This window comes from Pleurodeles waltl, chromosome 8 (genome assembly GCF_031143425.1).
Source record: "Pleurodeles waltl isolate 20211129_DDA chromosome 8, aPleWal1.hap1.20221129, whole genome shotgun sequence".
NCBI classification, from domain to species: domain Eukaryota; kingdom Metazoa; phylum Chordata; class Amphibia; order Caudata; family Salamandridae; genus Pleurodeles; species Pleurodeles waltl.
The window spans coordinates 1,058,447,864-1,058,465,891 of record NC_090447.1 but is presented as its reverse complement, the minus strand read 5'-3'; the positions used below and the strand labels follow the sequence as shown (position 1 = coordinate 1,058,465,891).

At 39.1% G+C, this 18,028-nt stretch overlaps 1 long non-coding RNA gene across 1 annotated transcript in view; it reads right to left on the bottom strand.

Moving 5' to 3' along the window:
* LOC138249185 (uncharacterized) overlaps positions 1–17,715 on the bottom strand; it is a 599,643-nt gene extending 581,928 nt beyond the window's left edge. The window contains exons 1-2 of the long non-coding RNA XR_011194766.1: positions 17,532–17,715; positions 16,317–16,415 (exon numbers count right to left, since the gene is read on the bottom strand). This is a non-coding gene — a long non-coding RNA (uncharacterized lncRNA). The remainder of the gene's footprint in view (positions 1–16,316; positions 16,416–17,531) is intronic.
* Between the last annotated feature and the right edge of the window lie 313 nt (positions 17,716–18,028).

Genomic DNA, 18,028 nt, shown 5'->3' with positions numbered 1-18,028 from the left:
AAACTCTACAAAACATATTCCCCCACCTCAGATTTCCACACAAGGTGCAGGCTACTATCTCTCTTCTACTATCTAAACTGGATTATGCCAATGGCCTCTACCATGGATCATCTCTGTCTACTATGAAAAATTACATTCAGAAGTCGACTGTCAGGCTAAAGCTTACATGTAAAGCCGCTAGCTCACATCCCCCCTGCCTTGAGAGCCCTACATTGATTACTGGTTGCCAGAAGATCCATATTCAAGCTGCTTTGTATCACCCACAAAGTCATACATGAAACAGGACTGCTTTTCATCAAGAATAAAATCACCAAATACATTCAACAAAGAAACCTCCACTCATGATTGGAACCGTGCCTCAAAACTCCACCATAGAAGAAAAAGACAATAGGTGGTACACCTTTCTCTGTTCAAGCAGCCAAACTATGGAATTCATTACCCCAAATATAAGATCCATGGATAACTATCTTATCTTCAGAAGACTTCTCAAGAGCTGTCTCTTTCCTATATAACGACCATACCAAACAGCAATGGACTGCATATCTCCATGTATGTAAACATGTTATAATTTGATTATTTGTATCTAGCCTGTGCAAGTACATATAATAACTATTTTATCTTAAAATATAGACATACTATTTAGGCTTGATTAACAACTGTATATTTTACTTCAATTAAATGTATATATGTATATATTTGTATGTGTAGGTGTATGTATGTGTATATACATTATTATGTATATATATATATATATATATATATATATACACACATGTATATATATATATATTATTATACACTTCACATGTTCATAGGTCATTGCATAGTTTCTATTAGTTGCTTGATTAGATGCTTATGAGTCTCTGTTTTTATTTTATCTATCACCATAAGTAAATATTATCCTGACTATTTATCTACAAGCTTTCCACTATTGAAATATTGAGGAAAGATAAAATACTGTTGTGACACTAAACAAATACATTTACTTAAAATACTGTAACTCCTGAAAGCCTGTGTTTACATGATACAACTTTAAATCTCAATATATTATATTCCTTACACAGTTATTCCCTTGATTATGTAATCATGTATCTATGTATTTACTACTCTAATCCTACTGTACAAGAGAAAAAAAAAATACTCTCTCAAAAGCTTCGCTCTGTCTATCCATTACCCTATATCTCTATCAAGCTATCCTCTATCGCCACTCTCTAACTCTTCCCAAACCCATTCTACTACTATGAGCTCCAAAATAACTCTTCCAAGACTTTTCCTTCCTCTACTCCTCATGGCTCACCCCAAACCCCAGTTTAGAACTATGATCTCCCAAACAACCCCACTAAATTCTCCCACATTTGTCTCTCCTTTGATTCATTCCAAACTCCATTTAACTACTATGATCTCCCTAATCCCTTTCTACAGAATCTTCCATCCTTCACCTCTTCTTTCAAACCTCATCTTACTACTAGGATCTCCCAATTAACACTTCTGGGTTCTTCTCTCCTCTACCCTTCCATTATTCTATTCAAATCAACTAACACTCACATGTCCTTGGCTCAAATAACTCATACCTCCCTCTACTAATACTAATACTGTACTCATGTTTCCCTATACTAATCCATCAATATTTTTTTTTGGGTTCCGGAGCAGAGCTCTACTCGCCAAAAAGCACCTCAACGCCATATCAGGGGAAGTAAGCGCTATTTAAATTCAATTACAATTACAATAAAATAAAACTCATACATAAAAGATTTAAAAACATGAAAGGCCGCAAAAAATCATGACACAGATACAATATGATCAATCAGCGCAAATAGCGCTAAATATATAAACGCACCGTAGTGCAACTGAGTCATTCAGAGTATTCAAGGACTTCCTATTGTAAATTACAGACCAAGGGTACTTGACAGAGTGAAAGAAAATGATAAAGTGGCAACATTTTATTCTCATAAAATAGGCAATATTAATTAAGCTTTTTTTCAGATTACTTTGGTTCGAAAAATTTATTACAGGGGAATTTGATTATAAATTCAGACCACTCATTTACGGTAGGAAAGGTCATCAGACGTTGAAATATATCCAACTGAAGCACGCTAAAACAAACTTATGGTGAAAATGATTTATAAATCTGAGTTGTAGATGAATATCATAGTTGACCAGCTTCATCTGATTCTTAACAGCACTGGGTTTAGTAAGCTCAGTAGTCAACCCAAGATCCTCTAACAAGCATATATAGGCCTTCTTTAACTCTTTCCTACTGTTACACTCTAAAATGTCAGGACAGTTAATATATTCATCATGCCCCAGATCAATATAAAGGTGCTTAGTATAGTTTAACCATGGGATTTGTGCAACTAAGGACATATTAAGACCCCAGACTGCTGTGTAACACAAAGCGGTCATCAAACACTTTTCTATATAGAGTTAACATTTCACACAAGGGCTTCCTAGTGAGTATAGTTGCACAATTAGTCAAAGCTGCAGTGGATTTCATAAAGAGTAGCTTCCTGGATGTAAAGGACTGTTTCCAAGAACTAGACTTCTCATGCAGAACACCCAGATAGGAACATGAGGAGGTAAAATTGATCCTTGTACCTCCTATTGCGAGATTGCGACAATACAAATATCTCCTTCTGCATTTTGTCACAAATGCTTTACATGTTAACTAAAACATCTAAATCCTTCATATAATCATCAAAATGTATAAGCAGTTGTTGTAGACCCATGGGAGTTCAGGTCATGAGCACAGCATCAGCAGCAGAGAGAAGGGTTGGGATCATTCAGTGGCTAATTTGTGGGAGGTCCCTACAATGTTCAACCAAAACGTTGCCCAAGTTGTTGATATATAAGGTAAACAGAAAAAAGGGCAGAAACACAACCCTAACTCCTCTCTCTATGCCAAATGAGCAAGTACATTCACCCTTTACTCCATATTGTACTGTGGCCCTACTACCCAAGTATAGCTCTCCTAAAAATATATTAAAGGAGGGTCGACACCAGGATCCATCATGATAAGCCACAACTTGTCATGCATAACAAATTCAAATGTGCTGGATCACTCAATAAAAGCTAAAAACATTTGACTCTTATTAACCAGGGTATCCTTTTCTACTTAAAGGTTATGATTTAATCATTGTTCAATAGTGCATAAACCACTATGGAATCCATATTGGAGATTTGAAAGAATCTTATTACTAACATCCCACTCTTACAATCTATTTAGTATAATACAGCCAATAACTCACCAGCGAGTCAAGCAATGAGATGGGTCGATAACAAACTGGATTAGACTGTTTACCCTCCTTATAGATGAGAAAAATTACTGACTCAGACCAAGTATGCAAAACGCCAAAACTTCAACATGCCTCCAGCACCACGGTCAATAAGAGACCCCAAAGGGAGATATTTGCCTTAAAAAGATCAGTGGGTATTCCGTCCTGGTCTGATGCTTTCTCACCTTTACTGGTCATAAGGGCTTTATTAACCTTATCTTGTGAGAATGAAAAGCTATCAAGTCTGTACAGGGTAGCCTTAAGGGTAATGCCTTAATCAGCAGAAGCTAACACAACCAACGCTGTGCTGGGATTTGAATATATCTTGGTGAAGTGAGCCATCCAGGCAGTTGCCATAATAGCAAACTCTAATCTTGGGCCCCTCTCATCTCTTAAAAATCGCTTTCCATATAACCTCACTGCATATTTACATAGATCTATGGCACTGCATACAATAACTGGAAATGTTAGAGGTTTTCTGATTTTTGTTTGCTAAACCATAATTACAATTGTATTATTTTATACTACATACACATCTTGCAGACTACATCTAAATTTAAGGTGGACAACCACATTACCAATGTGCATTTAGATGTTGTTATTTATTGATATACATATTGTGAGGTCAGATGCATTTAATTTGATGTGCAAGTAATTATTTGCAAGCTGTTGTGGATGTTAAGGATAGTGCTCTTAGATATACCAAGGACTGGTACAGATTTTGTGGGGGTTAATGGATCCTGTATTCAGTGGATCTATTTATGAGCTGAGAAGGGTAAAAAAATGCACTTCTGTCTTTGTTGCATGTTTCATGCTTGGAGAGCAGTATAGGAAATGTACCATGATTGTGGAATTATACTTACAGGCTCAAGAATAAATAGCATGCCCCAGCAGAGCAATAACATCAATGTCCAGACACATGCTTCTCCTGTGAGGCATACATTCTCACTTTCATATAATATTCTGCTGCTCAAAATGAATCCTTAATCCTGAAAAGTACATCCTGTATATTGTATGTGTGTGTGTGTGTGTGTGTGTGTGTGTGCGTGTGTGTGCTAGACATGATAGTGTGCTGTGGATAAGTGATACAATCCTGTGTGTTCCATTTTAGAACTCTACAGCCAGGACCCAAGTGCACGATGGAGCAGAGATTGCTTTATCAGGACAGCAAATGTGTATTTCCGTCATCTCCTAGATAAGAATAAGGGCACCACACACTATTGTGAGGAAAGAATAGACAGGCTTTGCCAGGGCCCTTCCTGATACCTGGGGCTTTAAATGACTCTGACTGCAGCTACCATTAGTTAGAATACAGTGGGTTCAGGGTGGAGCCTGTAGCATCTGTTGAAGCAGCCCTTGAATGTGCAGAGATTCTTGTCCCTCTTTCTGATCTCTGTGAGGACAGGTCATATATGGCTGGGTGCAGTGGTCTCTCTCCTCTTTGTATTCTGTTGTTGGCACTCTACCAGGAGCCTGTCCTGTTGGGCAGAGCATCCTTGCTTAGGACACAAAAAAGAGAAACTGACCCAAACTGGTTCCAAGCAATCAGACCTAGAATACACATTCTCCGTCTACGAGGCCAGTATAAAGCACAAGCCTCATAAGTGCCCTTTATTGTGATATCTTCTCCATAAGACAGGGTACTCTGCAGAGGCCTCAGGGACTACTCTGGAACCAGTGGTTGGTGTCACACTGACTGCCAACTCCCAAGGGAGCCAAATATGATCTGGGGTCCAATATGAAGAAGTAATTACTTAATTATTCTGGGTGCCAAGACAAGAGCTAATGGAAGGCACTGCTGTAATTGATCCTGACATAGGGTCAACCGACACTCGCTGAGAAAGTGCTTGGAAGGATTCATGGTGCACCCGGCTTGCGACTGTCAACAGGCACCTGGAGCTATGTGTTCATGTGTTAGGCCTTATGGAAGCCGGGATAATTACCTGTTGGTCACCTGTGTACCCTACATGTGGACTGCATGACCACAACACTGCCAAGTACGTGGTTGATATGGACACAGTCTGGAAGATTATGAGACCTGCAAGGTGAGGTGGGGCACCTCATAGAGAATCAAGGTATTTGCCTTAGGACACTGTGTCAAAAATAGCTCCTGGCGAACAATGCACTACAGAATCAAGCTCATGGAAAAGCAGGAAATACCTACTGGAATGTTGGAGTAAACCATGTTATAAATTGGGTACTAGTGCGAGCCCCAATCAGCTTTTGCCGTGACTCAGTGAATGATTCACTGCTGGCCAGCTGCCACTTGGCTCCTGAGTAGACTGATGTGTGCCACCTGGAGGGTTTTGCTGCCAGTGAGAGTCTGTTGCCACTGGAGGACCGGAATGCAGCCCCCCCAATTGTAGTGCAAACTAGGTGAAATACTTCACGGGCCTAAGACTGACAGACTGATTGCTAAAACGAAATCAAAGGGGCGGGAGTTGGAGCTACATCTACTGATCTATCTTAAACACTGAACCAGAGGGAGCAGTCCAGAAGCAGGGGCACCCACGAGGGGTAGGTAGAGAGCTAGTCAGCAGAAGCGGCTAGAGCACAATGACTCACACCTGTAACCCATGTATTCTTGCATTATTGATTTTGAAGTGGATTTGAATGTTTTATGCGTAATAAAGTATTCTCTGTAAAGAGGACAATTGGACTGGACAACAATCTTATTGCTCTTCTGGGGGGTGGTATTTATTCTTGATTCTGACTAAATCTCACACTAGCTTCCTAAGAAGCTTCTGACGGGTCACCGTTGCTACTACTGGGGGTCAAGTATGGAAAGGACTGTACTCAGTCCAATTTGGTTAACCATAGAGGAGCTGACTATGGGATTGCAGTGATAAAAGGCCTCAACCTCAGGATTGTGGCTAATAACCCTTGCCTACACTGTGGCTTCCTGAATGGGATCTGACAATCATCCACATTTTTTCATCACTTACTTGGAAGGTTTTCATTTTAAATCCTAATTTACACACTATATAGCTTTTACATATTTTGAATTCCATCTTTGTGATCTCTAACTAGTTTGGATCACATTTTAGATCTTCAAAATGGCTAATAAAATGTAGACATTTAAATGTCTTTGCCTTACTGTGTAGTTGGCGAGCATGCCTCTAAGAAAGTGTCAGTATCTTCAATGTCTTTGATAAGATTAAAATATGTTTGAACCATGTTTTTGAAAAATCTAATTTCAAACATTCCTTGATTGTGATCAGTAATTTTGCTCTTTGGACACCATTTTTAATAGCCTCTTCTGAATACCTTTAGTCTTTACTTTGCATCTACAGTTTCTTAAAACATCAAAGTGGTCCGAACAATGTATTTACAATCATAGAAATTCTTCAAATAGGATTTTTTTTTTTCAGAAAACTTTAATTTAAAAAAACCTGTGATACACTGAATACTATTTTAGCAGTTTGTATGCAAAATAATGCATATTCTTTTTTTATTTAGTTTTATGTATCAAAAAATTATGTTTTTCTTCATTCATTGCCAAATAGTTTTTTAAATGTATCCTGGTATCCATTCAATAATTTAAATATGTTGTTGCTGTACCTCAAACATGTTATAACATTTCCAAAGTTCCTCGCTTAGTTCTTCCCCAAGATACCTCCTTCTTCCACCAGCCCATCAGCAGATTGGCATGGTTGTGAGACTTGGAGATGCCAGCTGAGGTACCACAATTGTGTTTGTAGATCTGCTGATCACGTAGAAAAACACTGCTCCTAAAACAATTCTGAATTATTTTAAGTAACATATATTTGTATGTTATAGTTATGCAACTTTTGCTATGTGAAGAAGTACTCACATGTCTTTATGCCTATATAATCTCTCTTGGAAGTTAATGATGAAACCATGTGAATTTCTACCAATTGATACCCTATTTGCCAAAGAGTGTTTGCTTGGATACAGTTTAATTGTCTTTCTTGAAAGATAACTTAGATTTTTCACATGGGAGGCAAGTAATAGTCAACATATTGGGATTATCTTTTAAAGAGAGAATTGCATGCTTACACAATTGGTCTTCCTTGTGGGGTGGATTTGTGTTTGTTGAACCTGGGAAGGAACAATTTAGTTGGACTACTTGGACTATCTGTTTTGATAAGTTGGTATCCTTGACATCTAGTATTTGTCATTTTTTCCATGTTCAATTGTTCACAATATCATTTCTTAATTCAAGTTTTTGCCTGACCTGTCATAATTAATTGTCTGAAAACTGTTTCATTGCTTCAGGAATAGTATTGTTTTTGTTCAGTGCCACAATCAGCACATTTTATGGTAAATGATGAGTCTGCTTGCAGTATTTCTTACTGTGTTAGGTTTTCCTTCTACTATGGATTCTTCACCTTTATATCCTTTTAAAGTCATTCACAACTACTTGTCAAAAACACAACAAATTTGTTTTCAGGGGATGACTTTGTACAAAAGCTAAATGTTACCATTCAGCTGTTGCTTTGAGGTGTGCTGATATCACTATTCAATGTTCCAGCCTTTGCCTTTTTTTTATTCTTAGTTGTGTTCGCCTTATTGCAGTTCATCCAAAATTGTTATGTTTGTTAAATCATTTAGATTTTGTCACACCAGGTGGTTTTTGAGTAAGCTGTTTTCCTTAATGTTGCATTGTAGTTTGCTCACAAATTTGTATTTGTATTTATGTCACTAAGCTAGTTTTCACATACTTGAAGTGTTTGTCGCCACGAGAACATTGAGCTATGTCCATTAGATGTATTTTTAAAAAAAGAGATTTTATTAAAAGGTTGTTTTTGTATTTTGAGGTGTCTTCTCACACGCTTAGATCTATAACCCAGTGGTCTTGCTTCTTCCACTGAAGGTAAATCCAAAGTTGTTTTGTTCATAGAACATCAACAAGTTTTGCAAATGAATATATTGTACCACCTTGATAATCCCTCCCCTGAGAAATGCCCCATATTTTCTCTGTTTTACTCTATTTCCATATTTACCTAGTCTCTTATTTGTTCTTCCTCAAGTGGTGAAATGTTTCTTTGTTATTATTTTTGGTAATTTAATTATCAGTTTCTTTGATATTTTTCTTTAAGTTTTCCTGATTCTTTTTGGCACATTTAATGAGAATTCCCACCATACATTTGGAGAATTGCATTTTAGTCTTACCTCATTACTTCAACATTTAAGTACGTGTGTCAGACTAATGAGTCATAACCTCACCTTTTGTGGATTTGAATTATTGGATAAATAATGTTATTGCATATGATTAATTAAAATAGTTAAATATATACAAAACAAAGCCACAATACTTATTAGTCAACACAATAACTCGCATTCAACCAGATTCATGATTATAAAAGAAGCAGCAACAAACATAAACAAATACAGATTATTAAGAAAGGTTCATCGTAACAAAATATTACCTAATTATCTTAACTTTGCCAAATACCACCCAGAAGGCAAGGTTCATGTTAAAAAAATTGCACAGGTCCTTAGCCTAATAGCCCTTTGAATATAAAGTATGGAAAAATAGGTGATCCGTGGATTTGACAAAGACTGTAAATAAATAAAAGCTTCTTAAGTAAAACAAATGTTGACATGCTTTTAAAATGGTAAAAGTTAACATCTTCTCAGATCACCATTCGCTTTACAGAAAACATAAAATGCAAAGTACTCTTGGCAAAGCAATCATCACAGGGACAAGCAGATAGATTCTTAAAATAGGGACACTGAGTAGGAAAGGCCACCAAGAAATGAACAGTGCCTAACCTGACCCTAACCAATAGAAACCTATGATGTTCATTCCACACCCACATTAAGTATGGTGCCAGGCCTGGGTCAGTTGGAATCTCTGCATATGTTTGGATACTGTCCTTAGAAGCCTTTTTTTGCAGTCTTTGGTCACCGTGGTGAGGTAAAATTTTACACTTCAGTGTGGCAACAAAGTTAGTTATTAGACTTTCAGGGATACTAAAGAAGTCATCAAACCCCAGGCAACCCAAGGTATAGCGCATATACTTTATCAAAGGAATCTCCAAGTGGTGGTTCAATTGCAGGCAATCAGTAAGGATGGCCCGGTTAAAAATGGCGTGCCTGCTTGTCCAAATATGAGGTCACAGTAACAGGGGTTGCATTTTTATACCATATTCAATATAGTCTAGCACCACCTTTGAGTGGCAAATAATGGAACTTGTGCTGATAGGAACAGACAAGAACCTTTTAAAGAAGCCATTCTTTAGTTTTCCATCCCCACTGATTGCTGATGCCCCAGACCCCTTACCCCAGAGGATGCAACAGTACAGCATTTGGCCTTATAGATAGCTGCGAGTGCCCTAGCTGGCTTTTGCCTCAGTCTGCTGGTGAAACTAAAAACTGCCTCAACCGTTTTAAAGACCATTTTAGAGATGACAGCAGCCCTGCTATTCTCCTTAGGTTTCCATGAAATATGTTTATCAAAGAGGACACCTAGATAGGTAAATGTCAGAACAGTTCAGACTCTATAGCTGTTGACTATTAAAACAGGGGTCTCCTGTCTGTTTGCGTTGTAAAACCATGACATGAGTTCTGACTGATTGACCCTCAAATTGACGCCTGTAATGTAACTGCAGAAGCAGTTACAAATAAATGCTGCAACCCATTAGCTGTCCCAACAATTAAAACCATGTAATTGGCATACATTAATGCTGGGTTGTTGCAGCCGCAGACACTAGGGCAATCAGCCCCAAGATCCACCAGCTGCTTCTCCAGGCCATTTATGTATGAAGAGAACACAAATTGAGCCATAACACAGCTCTGTTGCACGCTACTGGCAAGGCTGAAAGCTGAAGTGGTGTCCCTCTCAGGCCATATCTCACACTAACCATGACATCGCTATGAAATTGCCTTAGAAAATTAGCTATGTACTGAATGATTCATAGCTTGACTCTGTTACCAGTCAAACGTGGATCACAGGTCCATGAATGGCATGTGCAACTTACCTTTCCAAGCCACAGTATACCTGCCAATAAAAAGGTAGAGATTGAGGGCCTGCTTCACCATTCCCACCCCAGCCCTAAACTGCAGCTCAGACAATATGTTTTAGTTGTTCCAACACAATTCTCCCCATAACTTTGCCGGTGGAATTAGTCAACAATATTGGGCAGTAAGAATGTGGGTCCCCTTGAGAGCCTTTTTCAAATATAGGGATGGTAGTGGCATGGGTCCAAAATGTAGGCGGGCCTGTGACTAGAAAGACATTGAGGACATTTATCAGGAGTGGAGCCCATAACTCGGTATTAGCCTTGAAAAAGTTGGCAGGGATCCCATAAGGACCGGAGTGCCATCATGACCTCACTAATTGCAATCTCTGGACCGGCTGGAGGTACCACCAATTGTTGGGGTATCTTAAAATTCTCAAAGGGAGACAACAGCAAGCTTTCTGCTGCCCCCCCAGGAATAGTATTGGCCCTAGCATTGGGGTCTGCATGGAGTGTCGTGAAGTGGGTCACCCAGGCATCCGGCAGGATCACTGTATCAATCCCTCTATTTGTTATTATTAATAGGACAACTATGGTTAGCTGTAACCAAGAATGTTGCTATCACATACCTCATTGGCCTGAAAAATGGAAGAAAAAGCTTCCTCTCTTATAGTAGCTTTCCTTACTATGTAAGTGTTCCTATAGTAGACCCTATAATCCCGGCCCTTACTTTGATCTCTCAGGGACTCTTTTAAGGCTGCTAGCAGTCAGTTTTGTGCTGCTGTGCAATCTGCATCAAACCACTTGGCAGGTTTCTCCTTTCCTGATTTAAATGGGACCAGGAGCAGATTGCGCCCCAAGCTGCAGATCCTAGATTACCTTCACCCCAGCATGCAGTCTTCCACTAAGCAATGTAGAAAGTCAGGCAATGAAGAGGCTACCAGGCTTGTCATAAAAAAAGCTGCATCCACCATGGGCCACCTCTTGGCTAACCTTTTATTCTTTGTGTATTTAAGGGGGAGAGAAGTATACACAGTGAAGGCTTTGTCCAGAAAAGAGGCATGCAAAGATAGGGTAAAAAGCCTATGGTCACTAAGTGGTGAAACCATCAGATTATACTCCATAACTCAATTCCTCAGAGGTACAGAAAGAGGATCAACTCCATCAGTTCACCCCCCTATATAAGTGGGTAGCACAATGGGCTTCAAAGGCAGCTAATCAAACAAAAACATTAAGTTATACTTAATGATGACTTGTTTGAATTCATCCCCAAGTGGACTATGGGCAAAGTGAGTAATTGAATCCCCTACACTGGCCTCTAGCCCACAGGCCAAGGATATGGAAAACTGTGAGAGTCTCAAGTTAAAGTCTTCTATAAGCACCAGCACATTGTTCACCTGTGGTACACATTAATTGGAAGCATCTACGCTGTTAAGCATTGTAGTAGTATGAGATGATAGTGTGAGGAAGTAAGATTCAGCCATGTGAACTGAGCAATATGAGTGACAGAGAAAAGTTATAAGACCTCTTTTTGCCCTGCCCACAGTGCCCAGTTGGGCATGCATGGAGTGAGTTGCAAAGCCATCTAGAAACACAGGTTCCTGAGACAGAAAACCCCATGAGGGTTGACAAACCTTATGCCAGTCATTCCTACCCCACTTGCTAGCCAGAACTGCAACATTCCATGAGGCTATAGAGAACTGCGTACCCCCAGGTTAGTAGGGCCAACAGTGGGAGTAATAAATACATTCGCACACGTGACAGTAACGTAAAGAACCAGTATTATTTCACTAGTGCATAAAGATTCTATTATATATAAAGTCTGAGTCCCTGGATTTCATCAGGACTTCCTTCACAAAATCTTTAGTCAATATATATGTTCCAAATTTTCCTTTCGAGCTATTCTGTTTTCTCCTAATGTCCTACTGGTGCATATATATCTCCCTTGTGTCTCTACACGTTATGCTGATATTCTGAAAATTCCTGACAATTATCTTCATAGACGCGAGTACGCTTTCTATCCGGCTCCGATATTTCAAATATATAAAGATTTTGTGAAGGAAGTCCTGATGAAATCCAGGGATACTCCCCGGATGAAACACGTGTTGACAAAGGGACAAGGACAAAGGGATTAGATACAAGGACAAAGGAGAGAGTTGCTGGACGGATTTGACAACCTTTGGATTTATTCACAGAAATGTAACTTGAACTGATAAATATTTTGGACTGTGAAATTGGGACACACAATTGGAACTGGTGACTATTATTTGTCGACTGTGGAGAGGATATTATAAAACAGTTTTTGGATTGCTCTTTGTGCAACTTACATTTGGGATAGAAATTATGATTGAAGATTGGTTTGTATTGTATTTTTCTTTGCTCAGACTTTATATATAATAGAATCTTTATGCACTAGTGAAATTATACTGGTTCTTTACGTTACTGTCACGTGTGCGAATGTATTTATTTTTCATTTTGGATAACATGTTGTTATCGTTTTAGGGGGGTATAGAGGGTTTGACCCCAGTCATTTGCACCGTTTTGTTGTACCTTAGTGGTAAAATATGTAGTTAGAGTAGGAAGCGCCTTTTTTACTCATCATTCACCCTCTGTTTTTGCCAACAGTGGGAGTACTACTGGTAACGGTGATGAAGATGATGTAATGTCTCCTGTGGGCCAGTCCCCCCTGCACAACAGTACCAATGTCAGCAGCAGAGGGAGATTTCACAACATAGACACATTCAATTGTTCTAGTCTTTACCAAATGAGATTGCTGGGGAAAGATGATTAAATCAGGGGGGTTAGTCAATCTAGCTAGTCCAGGTAAGAGATTGGCATGAACCTTATTAGTCAAATTAATACATGATTAAAAAATGTTTTTGCCTAAGTGTGTCTTCAAAGTAGCATCCTCTATACAAACATTCAAAAGCATAGTAGTCAAAACACAGGCTAAAAAGAAATATAATATCTAGACTGCATAATAACTTAAATTTAAAGTAATCATTATACATAATAAGATCTAGTCACATGTATTGTATTTTTTTGGACACTATTTAAAACATAATTACTGTCTTAGCTCAGATTTGTTATTTGTGTTTAACAGAATTTCATCTGCATCTTTTCATGCTATTATACAGACACCAAGAGATGTATTGAGACACTGACACCAGGGCTGCTGCTTACGCTGGCACTGCTGCATTGCATCGCTGCTGCATCGCAGCTGTTGCCACACTGCTCTGCTAGCGTTTGAGGTGCTGCCACAATGAGGTTCTACTGAGGTGCCGCCAGTCACTGCTCACCAGTTGTTGCTGGCTGCCGCTCTTCACTGGTTTGCGGTACTGCGGTCATAATAGTGCAGCATTGCCGCTGGTGTTACGGTGCCATCTTACATTACTTACCTCAATTGCCATGTTTCTGTACTCATAGCCATCAGCCCTCCAAACCTTTGCCCAAAGTCCTTAGCCCTAAGATCCTTGAGCATAGGCCCCATCACCTCACTAGCTAAGGGATAAGCTGTGGATGTAGGCAGTGCTTGAAATGGAAAAAATAAAGTGCCGGTACTCTGTGCCAGAGTACCTGCTTGTTTCTGAGAAGTGCCGGTACTCTCCAATTAAAAGTATTACGTTTTTCTTGAGATGTGCCGGTACTCACCCTCTCAAAATAAAAAAGTGCCGGTACTCAGTACCGGACAGTACCGGCCCATTTAAAGCACTGGATGTAGGAAATTCCCACCTTTCAGCCTTACAGCCCACCTTATAGGCTCACAGTCCGCTGGTATGATGTACCAACTTAGTTGAACCCACCAAGAGACAGATACCGGAGGTCACTGGATGTTGCCGGCCCCAAGGACCAGGATTTTAAGGATTCCGGTGGGAACAAACCGTATGGTGAGGTGAGGTGGGTTTCTGTGTGGTGAGGAGTTCGAGAGGATCAGAGTGGTCAATTGTGTACTTTTGCAGACATTTGCAGATTTGTGGCCCCACTGATGTCTTCAGTCCAACTCTAAGTAGTGACACAGAAGGCTGCAAAGTTTGCAGATGGAGGTGTAGTAATCTTATCGGAGGTACTGATGCAGCTAATTGGAAGTGCTTAGATGCTTCTTTGAATTGGATAACACTGGATGTGGTGTTGCAAATGGGTGGACTAGCATTCTAGGGTAGAGTGTCTGAGGCTGTGGAAGCGGCTCATTTCAAACAGGTGAAGGTTGTGGTCCTGGTGCACTTTTCCTGATTATGAACTGATTGCGAGTTGAACTAAATCCTGAAACACATTTTAAAGGAAAAGAGGATGTATAGGTAACTTTTGATCTTGGAGACAAGTTTTATAGTTTTCCTTACCGTTGTCTCATGCCCCTCAGCCGATGAGATGTGGTTGCATGTTTTTTAGTTCTTAGTGATTGGATGATACTCTGAGGTCTGTGATCAAAAGAACTAAATATATACACATTCTGTGACACAATAGACACGCTCAGGAAAGTGCAACCCACTCATTAAGAGAAAACAAAAATCACCATCTTTGCTTTCAGCTAAGAACTGGAAGATAAAAATGAATCAGGAGCATCAGACCTTAATTTCTCCCATCTTGGGAATGTTTGAGAAATCATTAAAACTTCCTCATAAATTTTACTTTTTGATCCTGTTGGAGCTATTCCTGCTATCTCTGAAGATACAGTGGTCCTTCCACATCCAATTTCCCCAATAATTGGGAATTAGCTTAAGAAAGTCCATGGAAAAAGGTGATCCATTGTCCTTAGAGGAGACTATTATTTTTAGGAAGGGTATGAAATCCTCAACAATGTTATTTAACCTCTTCGCTGCCAGACCTTTTCCCCCTCAGGTGCCATGCGTTTTTTTGGCTATTTGGGGCAGTTTGCGCTTAGGCCCTCATAACTTTTGGTCCACATAAGCTACCCATGCCAAATTTGCGTCCTTTTTTCCAACATCCTATGGATTCCAACAGTACCCAGAGTGTGTGGGTGCCCCAGAAGGAGGGAGACCAAGAAATTAGCAGCCAAGTTTTTTTTTTCTTTTTTTTTTTAAATGGGAAAAAGGGCTGCAAAGGAAGGCTTGTGATTTGTTTACCTGAAAAATGGCATCAAAAAAAGTGTTTGTGTTGCTACAATCACCATATTCCCAGCTTTCAGAAACAGGCAGACTTGAATCAGAAAATCAAATTTTTCAACACAATTTTGGCATTTTACTGGGATATACCCCATTTTTACGTGATGTTATGCTTTTAGCCTCCTTCTAGTTAGTGACAGAAATGGGTGTGAAACCAGTGTTGGATCCCAGAAAGCAAACCATTTCTGAACAGTAGGCAGAGTTCTGAATTCAGCATGGGGGTCAATTGTGGAGATCCTAAAAGGTTTTCCTACAGAAAATAACAGCTGAAGTAAAAAGATATTGAAATTGAGGTAAAAAACAGCCATTTTTCTCCACGTTTTACTCTTTAACTTTTTCCTGCGATGTCACATTTTTTAAAGCAATATACCGCTATGTCTGCTGGACTCTACTGGTTCTGGGTATATATAGGGATTGTAGGTTCATCAAGAAGCCTAGGTGACCAGAGCCAATAAATGAGCTGCACCTTGCAATGGGTTTTCATTGTGTACCGGGTATACAGCAATTAATTTACTGAAATATGAAGAGTGAAACATAGGTATCAAGGAAACCTTTGTATTTCTAAAATGGGCACAAGATAAGGTGGTGAGAATCAGTGGTTATTTGTACATCTCTGAATTCCGGGGTCCCCATACTAGCATGTGAATTACAGGGCATTTCTCAAATAGTCATCTTTTTTACACACTGTCTTACATTTGGAAGGAAAAAATGTACAAAAATACAGGGGGCAATAACACTTGTTCTGCTATTCTGTTTCCCAGAGACTCCCGATAAAAATGGTGCCTCACCTGCATGGTTAAGCCTAATGCCTGTGACAGGAAATGCAACATAGTAACATCGTACAAGAAAGAAGAAATAAGGTCCCACTTTTTAAAGGTAATTATATTTTTCTTGATATCCAAAAGTCTGAAAACATGTCGCATTTATCTCAAGAGTAAGGGAGATTTCATGATTGTTCCAAATCCAAGTTTATTATAGGAAAATATTTGAATTCTCACTGAAATTGATGACACACGCAGAGATCCAAAAGTATATGAGTTTAGGCCAGCCAACACGTGTTTCGCCCCATAGGCACGTAAGCCAGGGCTTTCTCAAGGCTGGGGAAAAGAAAAAAAAGAGATGTCATACGGCTGAAGAGAAGATGAAGACAAATGAAGTTTTGTTAGCATCGGTGAGAGGAAGCCAAAGTGATGTGCCAGGAAAATTCCGAGATAATTCCTATGGAAAAAACCTATTAGCACATGTGAATAATCATACTATCCAAGAGTGTGCTTCTCCAAGTCCAGAAGTGTATCAAAGGCAAGAGAACAAAAGCCAAATAAGTGGCAAAAAACAATACCAGGTAAAGTAAAAGGCCTGAACAAAAACATTACATATTGTGAATAATGACAAATAGATTTTATTATATATCGAAGGTGACTAAAGTATAGAGAAACTGTGCTTTCGAGGGGTGACCTTGTTATTTTAAGAGAAAAATTATAAGTGAGTACGGAAGATGTTACTATACATGCAGGAAAAAGAGAAAAGATAGAGGAAAGAAAAAAAGAGTAGAATAAAATTAAAGACAAGCTGAAAGAGAAAAAGAAAAGAGAAAAGAAAAGAAAGAAAAGGAAGGAAAAAAGGAAAAAAGGAAAAAAAAGAAAAAAAGGAAAAAAGAGGGAGAGCAGACATAGCAATTCAATTCGTAATTGGTTCAGACGGCCAAATCATTAGTCAACAGAAAAAGTCGTAATACAGCAAAATATCCTGAAACATAAATATATCTATATAACATCAAGTAACTGATTCATTTTTTATACACAGATTTAACAGTCAAGACAAATCTTGCCAACTAGAGATATCAAAGGAGAAAGTATTATAAGTAAACAAAGTACTATCCATATTGAATAAAGGATGTGCACAAATGTGGTTTGAGACTAGACTCAAAAGACAAATAAGAAAGGAAAAATAAGCAGCAGCAGGCATGTCAATAGAGAATCTCAAGAAAAACAATAGCAAAGAATCTAGTTGAGTTCCCTTGGTTATGCCGTATGAAGGACTATAAACTCTAAAGAAAAATATAAGCTATAAAGAAACCACCCGTTTTTAATGTTCTAGGGTTAGTGGGGCACAAAATATTGGTAACATAATCCGCATACTTGTGCCATAAAGTAATGACTATAAGTAAGAGTCAAATATTGAAAGGGGAAGAAAACCCCCACAGTGAAACTCACCCGTTTTCTGTAGGTGCGATGTCAAACTCAGGCGTCGCCTGTAGAAAACAATTAAAAATACAGGTGGCGCGTCGTTTAATTTGCTCGCGTCATTAAACGCCGCCGGTAAAGAAATAATCTCTGTCCTGCCGGGCGGCACGCCAAGAATCGGCTCGCGTTTTTAAATGCGGCCGGAAAACAGGAATTGTTTGTCCTGCCTCGATGTCAACTATCGGGCATGGACAAAGAAAAAGAAAAAGGACCAAGAGTGCTACCAGATTACTGGTGGCACTCCAGTATCGAGAGCATCATTTTGGAAATAGCCGAAAGACAGGCCATCTTACAATGGAGCAGTGCAAGTGAAAAATATCCTTAAAGTGGCTACAGGGTGCATTCAAATTAATACGGCCCTATGTGTGAATGTTTCCTTGAAAGAAGAGGGTAATTAATTTAACAGTAAGATATCCAAAGTGGATTATGAGCGAAGGAATGTTGGTTCCTATACATATAAATGTAGT